Here is an 11,575-nt window from a genome sequence, read left to right as displayed (position 1 = left end):
CTCTCTCTCTCTCGCTATATATATATATATATATATATATATATATATATATGTGTGTGTGTGTGTGTGTGTGTGTGTGTGAGCTATTAGAGGCACGACAATTGTCATGCTTGCTTCCAAGAGATCTACAAGTGAAGGATTCTTGTTATTTACTATAGTAACAACAAGGTATGTAAACCTAAACCCTTTTATGATTTTCGAAATATGCTTAGGTTTCTAGGGTTTCTTTGAAACATCCCAAAAACATGAGCCAAAAATTTCGTTTTCAAATCGTTATTAAAATCATAAACCATCCAAGTCATAAGTAAAAACGTAAATCATGTATCATAAAACATCATAGTATCTGTCTCAAATCAAAATCTCGTAACAAATCATCAGAGTAAACTCCCAGGCTGTGACTGTGGTGTGTGCCATGCGATCATCCCGAGCCCTTCCCTTTACTAGTGGAAGTACCTGAAACCAAAACTGAAAACTGTAAGCACGAAGCTTAGTGAGCCCCCCCAAACTACCATATACCATACAATAACACTTATAACACATACTGGACCTTGCCCACTGCATCGGGCCCCGCCCAGTATCGGACCGAAGTCCGGAAAAAATTGGGCCCCGCCCACTGCATCGGGCCCCGCCCGGCATCGGAACGAAGTCTAGAATAACTTGGGCCCCGCCCAGCATCGGACCGAAGTCCGGAATAAACTGAACATAACATAGACATGAACATATAACATAATCACATATACTGCATCGGGCTTGCCCGGCATCGGACCGAAGTTCGGAACACATAACACATATCATAAACATGCATGAATCACGAAGACATCAAGCATACATAACTACTTCTCGGGACCGCCCCGGCATCGGACCGAAGTCCGGAACTATTATCATCTAAACGGGCCGGCATTGTGGCCGTAGACCCGTTCCTACTGGAAGGAAACTCACCTCGTATGACTGACTGCTGAAAAGCTGAGTGAGGGATCCCTATTGGCTGCTCCGACGTCTCACCTGCTATAAATTCCATAACAACACTTAATCAAAAACTGATAATCCTTCTTAGGGTAAAATGACCATTCTACCCCTGGTCAAAGTCAACGTCTGGCCAAAGTCAAGTCAAGGTCAACCCCTAGTCAACCCAACTCGTGTTCCCCTGAGTCAACTCGTCGAGTCCTTCTTCTGACTCGTCGAGTTCTTTCTGTAATAATAATCGGGACATCTCGACTCTACTCGCCGAGTCCCTCCTTGGACTCGTCGAGTCCTTTAGCTCCTGTGTCCTAATCTTTTCCAACACACTGAGTCACCACCTCAACCCAATGGTTCCACTCACATTCAGAAAAGGAGTTAGGGTTCACGTCCCGACTCGCCGAGTCCATGAACAACTCGCCGAGTCCTCCTTGTGACAAATTCATTCAGTCGATTCTAAACCATTCCAATGCTTCTAACTCATAGATCTGGACTCCTTAGACTAGCATTATACGTAAATTTTCTAACTTTACGTTCATGCATGATGTTATGGAGTTAAAACACTCATTCCAAGCCAAAATGAAGGTCTATAACATGTCATGGAGTCATGGTTGAATAAAGGTGGCAACTTTGAGCCTCTGGAGCTCAATAGAGCCCATATTTGAAGTCTCTACATCCCCAAGAGTTCAAATCTCGGAATAGCCTTGGAAATTGTGACATCCCCATTTTCACGGCCAGAAAAGACCGATTTTGTTTATGCTTTATAAAAATCAGAGTACCTCTTTTAATAAAAATGTTGCGGAATTTGTTCCCAGTAAAACATGATAAATACATTATCAAAGCATTTCCGAAGAAAAGTATTTTTATTCATTTTAAAACATTTGGGATGTCATGGTCAATACAGAAATATAAGCATAAACGGAACTTACATTCATTTACACTAGTGTTTTATATCTCCTTAATCTCTCAGTGTAATGTAACTTCATATCGACACCTGTGATACAAATAAACTGAGTGGGTCAGGTTGGGAAACCTGGTGAGTACATAGGGTTTTCAACCCACAATAATATAATTATTATGTTTAAACAATCAAGCAATCAACCCAATTACCCATCCCCATTATCTTCTTTATTCTTAAGGATCTACCCTAAGAATCAGCTATTTCTCGTTCATTCATTCCTAAGGATTATCCTAAGGAATAGGTATGAATTCCATCGTTGTCAATGACACATCTGTCAAACACAGCTGCTAGTTCTGTCACTTAGGCGCAGCTGCCAAAATTGTGACATTCTCTACGAGGCGCATCTGCCGGTATTGTCCTTTAGGCGCAGCTGTCAGGGTTATCTCGTTTATCGACAGTATCGTTTCCGAGAATCCACTCGCAATACATGTCAATGGGTTTTTAGAGTACACCGGTGAACACATCGTTCATAACACTTACAGGTTGCGAGCCTGCTAGTGTTCCACTGGACTGTCTAGAATAGTCCGTGGTTGTCATCTATACTCTGCTAGATGACGGGGCCAGCATTTGGGTACAAGGCTTCTCACATCGTCCACCTCTCACCCTCACCTCATGGTCTATTTCACCTCTCACCTCATCATCCAACTCATATTTCATCTATTACATCTACCCATGTTTTACCCCAACATTTTCGTAGATGTAAAATACATATACAGTTTAAATCATTTAAAACGTGTTATAAAATCGTTCATCTACCATAGACAGCAAGTACTCAGATAATATGCACACATAGCACGTAATTTATATAAAATACTTCATATCTATGTGTAAGATGAAAGTAACTATGCACTCACCTGAAAAGGTGGTGATTCCGAACTCAGACAGCGCTTCGCTTCTTAAAAATAATTTCCTTCAACGAAACCTAGTATTATTACCACTAGAGTTTAGTCTATTATTCGCCGAGACTAATTAATAGTCTAGCTATTATTACTATTATATAAGCATTAAACAATACTTATATAACCCATAATAATAGCCCAAGTACTTATTATAAGTTCCTAATAACGTTACTATAATTAAATAAAAGCTATATTAAAAATAGTGTAGGCATAGCTCACTTACAGCGAGTTTTATAGAAAACCGGGCTTTGCTTCGAGCAGCGTTCCCGAGCCGAAAAGCTCTTCTTCTCGGAGCCGTCGAGCACTCTGGGGCTTCCGCCTCGTGCTAGGGAGGTTCCTTAGGCTTTTCGGGGGGTTTCGGGGCTAGAGAGAGGTTTTAGAGAGAGAGTAAAGAGAAGAAAGAATGGGAAAGGTGTGAAGAAAATGAGGGTGGGAGAGGTTCTATTTATAAGGTGAAAAATGGCTGAACTTGGTGCCACATGTCACCATCTAGTGGCAAGACTTGGGGAGAAAGCAATGGCCAAGATTGTGCCACATCACCCATTTTCGCACAGCACACTTCCGACTTCTAAAATCCGTAACTTCACATATGACCTCTGTTTTTGACGTTCTTTATATCCACGCGTAGGTAAAAATAAGATCTACAACTTTCATTTTGACTCCGTCGGCTAATTCTCGACCGATCTTAAATTTAACAGTACGAGGAGATTATACTGTTAAATGTCCGCGTAAAATTCATAACTTCTACATACGGACTCTGTTTTCGTCTGTCTTTTTACCGTTGAGTTCCTATTAATGAGATCTTCAATTCTCATTTAGGTCGCGTAGGCCAAAAATCGCATGATCTAAAATTCGAGTTTCGGGCTGTGCACTGCTAAGCCAAATCTTAGAAAATTCATAACTTCCTCATACGAAGTCAGATTTGGGTGTTCTTTTTTTTTGTATGTTCTCGGTTTAACGTATACTACAACTTTTGTTTAAATTTCTAAGGCTAAAAAGTCCTCCATCGTAAATTCACTATTGACGTCTCCCGGTGTCGTGCCGGTTTTGCCGTAAAACTTCGACGGACCATAACTTCTTCGTTATAACTCGGATTTCAACGTTCTTTATATGTACGGAACCCTTGAGACGTATTCTACAACTTGGTTCTAAATAATCTTTTATCAAAAAGTCGTTTTCGACCCCTATTATCTCTAAATTGACTAGCCCGGATCTACGGGCGTTACAGAAATGGCCCCAAAACTCACAACATTCAAGCTAGAAGAGAGCTCTAATTGATTAACAGCCAAGGTATAAGCTTTATACCTTTATGAAGACAGAAATGAGTCCTTAGCTCTGGATCTCCAACCTTCCTTCTGCAACTCCAATCTTTTGCTTCCTTCTTCAAGCTTAAGATCACAAAATGGAAAGAACTAGCTCAAATTTCACCAAAACTAAGTAGGGTTTCGAGAATGGGCTGTGGAGGTGATGGGGCTGGGGTGGAGACCCATAATGTTGCTTAAATAGGGTGCAAACCCTAAGGATTACGGTTTCCTCATGATGGACCTACTCGTCGAGTCTATTCTTCGACTCGTCGAGTAGACCACTTAAACCACGCGATCCAGCTGGCATCTACTCGACAAGTTAGGGCTACCAACTCGTCGAGTAGCTCTTATAAAATGAGCATTTAATGAACTAAATACGTACCAGGAACGGGGCGTTACATTCTTATTTGATGTTCTTAGTTATAGGTTCAATAGTGAAAACATAGATCATTAAGTTGCATGTGAACTTAAGGGTTTTAAGTTTATTTGTTTTACCTAAATCATATCAGTTTTTGGATACTTTTACTCTGATGTTTGGATTTTGTACATTATGATTGACTTGGAACTATTTGATGATTGAAACTATCGATTTTAAAATGAAAAATTTTATCATTGTTTTTGGGTTGTTACATTTATGGTTTTTTGGTTGGTTTTAAAATTGAAAATTTTACCTTGATTTTTGGGATGTTACATAAATAACCTTATATCAAACTGTCGTTTTATCGCTTATTATATTTTAATTATCTAGCATGAAGTTGCAGGCGTTACAAGTTTATAACATTTTAAAAGACCGGATCGAACAAAAATGCTAAGTCTGGTCTGAAGAAGACAAAACCGTTGAGAGACGGTCTTAAAAAGACCGGACCAAATCCGAGACCGGCCCACAACCGATCTAAGACCTATCCAATACCGATCTAGAGACTGGAAGCCAAAGTTTATATACATAATTACATATCATTTTTGTGTTATCACATATCACTCAATTTATTTCTTTTTTTTATTGTATTAATTTTTTATGTATCCTTTTTGGTAAATCTTAATATATCATTTTGATGTTAATGGTAATTGGTTCAGTTTTCTTGGTCTTAAACCTTAGTGCACCTACAAAGAATATTGGAGATTATGTAGGCATGTGGGTTTAGTCTATGTGTGAAACGACTCATGGTGTTGGTGTTTAACAATATTGGTCCATGACTTACATATATGAGAGGAAGAAGAACGATCAATTACTCTATTGAGTGGGGGCGTAGGGGCAAATCCAGAATTTTGAAATGTTGGGGGTACTCAATGTAAGGGGGGGACATATATTAATGTAAAAAATAATTAAACCATTGGGGGCATGTGCCCCCTAAACCTTCTTCTTAAATCCACCATTGTAGAGGTGTGGGGCTTAGTCAAATAAGGTTTCTCGTTTGGGATTTAAGATATATTGTATTTTATTACATATAAGTGAAAGTATTAAACTTTTCATATTCATTGATTTTATAACTTCTCATTTAAATGAGGAGTATGTTCATTGAAATATCATACATATAATAGCTCAAAACTGTTAAGTTTGTAAATGTCAAATAACATTGCATGAGATAAACATTATAAGGTTATGTAAAATCAAATGTAAAATATTGTTCGTGATTGAATAGAATTTACATTATACTTAGATTTAGACTTACTCCTACTTGATGATCCTTACTTCGTCGAATCTAGAAGGAAGAAAAGGGACAAATAAGGGGTGTGTGGCCCTCATATTGTCAATGGCTACAGTTCTTGATTATCAGACCTTTCCTTTAGGATGGACCACCACTATTTGGTTAACACCATTTTGGACAACATGATTCATAACAAACAATTGCACCGTGTTCGGAGCATAATAGTAACAACCCTACCAAAATATTAACATCATTGTCATCAATTATTTGCGTAACAATATTTGATCTAGGGCATTGGAAAGACAAACAAACATGATTCTTGTGTAACGTACGGGGCATCTAGTTATTTTATAAATTTACCTTGAAATTTTACTAGTTCAATAGTAAAATTATACTATAGAAATGTCATCGTTTGTCTTTATACTCTTATACTCGTTAAACTCTAGCAGGAATTAAAGTGTCCAAAAATTATTAAGTTTCCTAAAGGAATGAAACATTAAGCTTAACCCTTGACTAGTCGAACTTGACGAGTAAATCAAGGCTATGTTGAAGATTCTCATGGCTAGTTTCTTTGTCCATCTCATTTTTATCAATTTGAATAACATACCATCATTCGATACCACCTCAAAATTGCCATCTTCCACCCTTTTGGATATACCCTCCTTTTCCACCATACCTGAAGAACCATTGAATTCTCATCCTCCACTCGCTTGGAAATTGACAAATTTCTTTGTAGATGGACCCAAATTTCAATTGAAACCAAGAAAACAAAGACAATTGATGAAAGCAAAATGATTTTGATTGTATATGTTACTGATAGCAATAAGTCATAAATAATGTATTTATCTATATGTATTCATAGTTATCAGCATATGTTGTTATCATGTATTATATATATACTTGTAAATCTTATTTTACCCTTTGAACCAAGTTTAACTCCACAACCTTCTCCTGTTACAGACCCTCAAAACCACGATTTGGAACCAGCTCCTTTGTGCTCTCTCTAGCCACCCCTGTCGCAACTCTTCCTACTGTTGATGTTACTGCATCAGGTCCCTCGCCTGATGCTGATTTTTCTGCTGATTCGACATCTTCAACATATCCATCTACTGCTTCATTGGTGCCTCTTGTCGCCAATCTAGTTGTTACCTCATCTTCTTTTCACCCCATGGTAACACGGTCTCATGCAGGGATTTTTAAACCAAGACATATTATTGACCTCACATACTTGGAACATGCACCTCTACTTCATGCTCTTTTTTCTACAAAAGAGTGTGCGGGTTTAAATCAGCGGTTAAACACCCAAAATGGTTATCGGCTATGGAAGACGAAATGAATGCTCTAAAATCAAACAGCACTTGGGATCTCGTTCCTCATCTGCATGGTTCAAATGTCGTGGGTTTAAAATGGGTATATCGCACAAAATTCAATTCTTATGATACCATGCAACGCCTAAAGGCTCGTTTAGTCGCTCAAGGGTTTAGTCAAATCATGGGACTTGACTATACCCATACTTTGAGTCCAGTTGTTAAAGTTGCCACAGTCTGCATTGTCTTATCACTACCTGTCGTGCACAGATGGCATCTTCATCAAGTTGATGTTAATACTGTCTTTTTAAACGGTCATCTCACGGATATCGTATTTATGGAGCAACCTCCTTGTTTCACTGATCCGAGATTTCCCAATCATGTTTGTCGTTTGAAAAAGGCGTTGTATGGTCTTAAACAGTCACATTGTGCTTGGTTTCAACGACTTAGCACCTTTCTGGTAACTCTCAGTTTCACTTGCAGTAGAGTCGATACATCCCTTTTATCTTCAAACGAGAGTCTCATATTTTATATCTACTAGTCTATGTCGATGATATCATTCTAACCGGTAATCATCCACCACTCCTTTAGAATTTCATTGCTAGATTACACTCGGAATTTGCTATCAATGATCTTGGTTAACTAAGCTATTTTTTGGGTCTTGAGGTCTCGTATATGGAAAATGGCTTGTTTCTTATTCGTGCCAAATACGCTCACGACATACTTTCTCGAGTTGGCCTTCTTGACGCAAAACCTGCCTCCACGCCTTTATCCACATCAGATTATCTTGTGACTTCTGGTTTACCATGTTCAGATTCGACTCTATATCGATCTTTTGTTGGTGCCTTACAATACTTGATAATCACCCGTCCTGATTTGTCCTATGCAGTAAATCAAGTTAGCCAGTTTTTACATGCTCCTACCACTAATCATTTTCAAGCGGTTAAAAGGATTTTAAGATATGTCAAAGGTACTTTATCCTATGGACTTCATTTCACTTATCCACGATCCTCATCGTTGGTAGGATATTCTGATGCGGATTGGGCTAGATGTATCGAGAATCGTCGCTCACCTTATGGTTATTCAATTTTTCTAGGCGGTAATCTCGTCTCTTGGAGCGCTATAAAGCAACCTATTGTTTCTCGTTCAAGCTATGAATCTGAATATCGAGCAATGGCCAATACTGCTGCTGAAATTATTTGGATCACTCATCTCTTGCGTGAGTTACATGCATTACCTTCGGATCGTCCTACAATTATTTGGATCACTCATCTCTTGCGTGAGTTACAATTGCACACTCGTTTTGTTCCTACTTCTTTACAGTTGGCTGACATATTTACCAAGAGTCTTCCACGCCCTCTATTTGAACAGTTGCGTGCCAAGCTTAACAGTTGGTTTGCCACCTCTTCGCTTGAGGGGGAGTGTTAGCGATAAGTCATAGATAATGTATTTATCTATATGTATTCCGAGTTATCAGCATATGTTGTTATTTTGTACTATGTATACTTGTAAATCTTATTTTACCCTTTAGGGTGCGTTTGGTACAGAGAAAGAGAATTGAAGCAAGAAACGGAAATGCAGAGAAAGAGAATTAAGTTGGAGAAAGAGAAATGAATCCACTGTTTGGTATAGTAGAGAATTCATTAGATAAATGACATTGAGAATCAATTCTCTTGTTTGGTTGAATTAAGCAATGAAATGAAAATGAACTTTGTTTACAATATTTATCATTTTCAAACAACATTATTTTATAATAATCTGATTATGTGTTTTCTATATTTCTAATTAATTATTTTATCATTTCCTTTTTACAAATTATTGTTTATAACTATCAATCAACATTTTACATATGTAACTTTAATTTTTTAAGATATATATATTGTATCGGAAAACATGATTCTCATAAAAAAAGATAATTTACAAAACAATAATAATAATAATAATAACTATAAATAATTCTCAACATTATATTTTTAAAAGAAATGCTTCATATTCCTGCTTCACTAATTCCATCTTCAGACTTTTAAGCACCTCATTTATAATTGTCATTCAACAAGCATTATCCATATGAGCATAGTATGGTCTCTTTGTCCAAGGAGGGTCCTCAAAGTCAAGCTGCTATCCTGTTTACAAATTAGATATATAAAAAAAAGTTAAAAACAGTCAAACAGATTGAAATAAAATGGACAAAAATGACATAGCCATGCTAGGTTCACACACAAAACCATTCTTTGGTTGTTCATTTTCCCAAACAATTTATTGTTTTTTCAAGTACAAAAAGTATAAAAGGACTGGATTAATCAAAAATTGAGTAAAACAACTATACATCATCATTCAATTTCAAAAGGATTCAATGGCATTTCATCAAACACATTATAGGCTATAAAACTCCCTATCAAAAAATTATGAGGAACCAATTTAATACAGCCAATCCCTCCCTCAACTAGTTCTTATTATCTTCCATCATATACTTCAAAATTTTATTTATCATCAAGATTCAGGAACATCAAATCCAACACTATATAATCGCAAAACTAATGATCTTTTGTTCATCAGTCTTGTTGGCTACCAAATCGTATAAGAATATGTAAAAAACAATTGCATTTGATGAGTGTTTCAATTGGTATGTGTTATCTGTTGTATCAATAAGTAAAAAGCAATTTTGATCGATGAGTAAAAAGAAATTTAACTTGATGAGTGTTCACCTTTTGAGAGGAAAGAGTTGTATACGAATCGTTAATATTCCTAAATCGATTTTCCCTTTCAAAATCAACTGAGTAATCACCAAAATCGTAGGAATACTGAAGCGAAATGCGATGAGAGATGGAGTTGAGAGAAAGGTTCGAACTTGGAACGTGAATGAGATTGCAACCTTCAATTTAATTCTCCGCTTTTTTTTACTAAATCTCGGATGTTGATAATTATCTTTTCTCTTCATTTCTTCACAAAATTTAGAGAATTAAATAGGTGGAAAGAGAATCAATTTTTTCTCGTTTCTCATTTTTCAGTTGTAAACTAATCAAGAGAAGCGGAAATGATTCCAATTCTCTCCCTTCAATTCTCTATACCAAACAGCCCCTTAAGGTTTTATCAATAAAGTATTATAGTTACTTAGATTCAAAATTGGCAAACTTCCATACAATGAAATTACATAAACACACCTTGATGGAGTGAATGAGATGTTAATGACCCATTTTTTTTGAATAAGAACCTCCATGGAGTCACAATACCAATTGCAAACTTCATCCTCTTCAATCTACGACAAGACAAATGTAGACAAGTACCACCTTCACAACATCGATCAATAAAAAAATCATTCAATGGCTCTAATACCAGTTTGTTATGCAAACTCAGAATCAAAGTATTGTTTGTGGAATAATTAAAACAAATAATGAATGAACATCGGCAAGACATACAATGGCCAAAAACAAGAAACCATAAGACAAGCTCCGTACGTGTGTGTGTGTGTCTATATGTATATATATATATATATATATATATATATATATATATATATATATATATATATATATATATATATATAGGCTTAGGTTATTCTATTCAAAGTAATTATTGTGTTATTGTATGCATAAATGTGGGCCAATCAATTTTACTTATTTTAAGAAAGTGATTAATATATATTATTGAATTAAATATAATTGAAAAATATCATCTAATTTAATTACAAGGGTATTTTAGTCAATTAATATAGATTTAATAAAGGAAAATTGCATATTTTAAGGGATCATAGATTCTATTAATTTTAAAAATCCGATTTTACGAATTATAATTCTTTTAAATCGGACATTCTGACAGAGTGTGTTTTTGAATATATTCAAAAATAAAAATATTATTGAACCATAAATAATAAAAATATTCTTGAACCTATTTCTTGATCATGACTTTAAAAACTTCTTGTAGAATAACAAATTCTTGAACAATTAATTGAAGAATAAAAACAAAAAATACATTATTTCTTATAGAATACGGGTAACAATTGTTAAGAATTACATTTATTGTTAAAGAATAAAACTAAAAAAACTTTCAAAACGGGAAAGAAAACATCAAAATCTAACAACGACACTAATACATTCTACAAAAATAATGTTGCTTAGAATCACTTTCAATTTTGCGGTCCGTTCTTCAAGCATTTCTGTGAAAACAAAACCAAATTGTAGTTTAGATTCCAATAGAATTGGAATTCATGATTCCATTCCAACAGAATTGGAATTTATGATTCCATTCCAACAGAATTGGAATTCTTGATTCCTTTTATCTTCTTCATGTCAATCTCAAGAACTGTACCACACATTTATGTTTTCTTTCCCTTAGATCACAATGTGCTCCATATCTATCAAAATTCACAACTATACAATAAGATCATCACGAGAATTGATTTTTTTTATCTATTTAACTAGTAAAACCCAATCAAAAGAAACATACCCAATCAAAGAAGATATCATCATCATTGTTCTTCCTTCTTTTTTTTGTCAAATGAAGC

This window comes from Lactuca virosa, chromosome 5 (genome assembly GCF_052849685.1).
Source record: "Lactuca virosa cultivar CGN04683 chromosome 5, Lactuca_virosa_CGN04683_v6, whole genome shotgun sequence".
Taxonomy (NCBI): Eukaryota; Viridiplantae; Streptophyta; class Magnoliopsida; order Asterales; family Asteraceae; genus Lactuca; species Lactuca virosa.
This window is presented reverse-complemented; position numbering follows the sequence as displayed.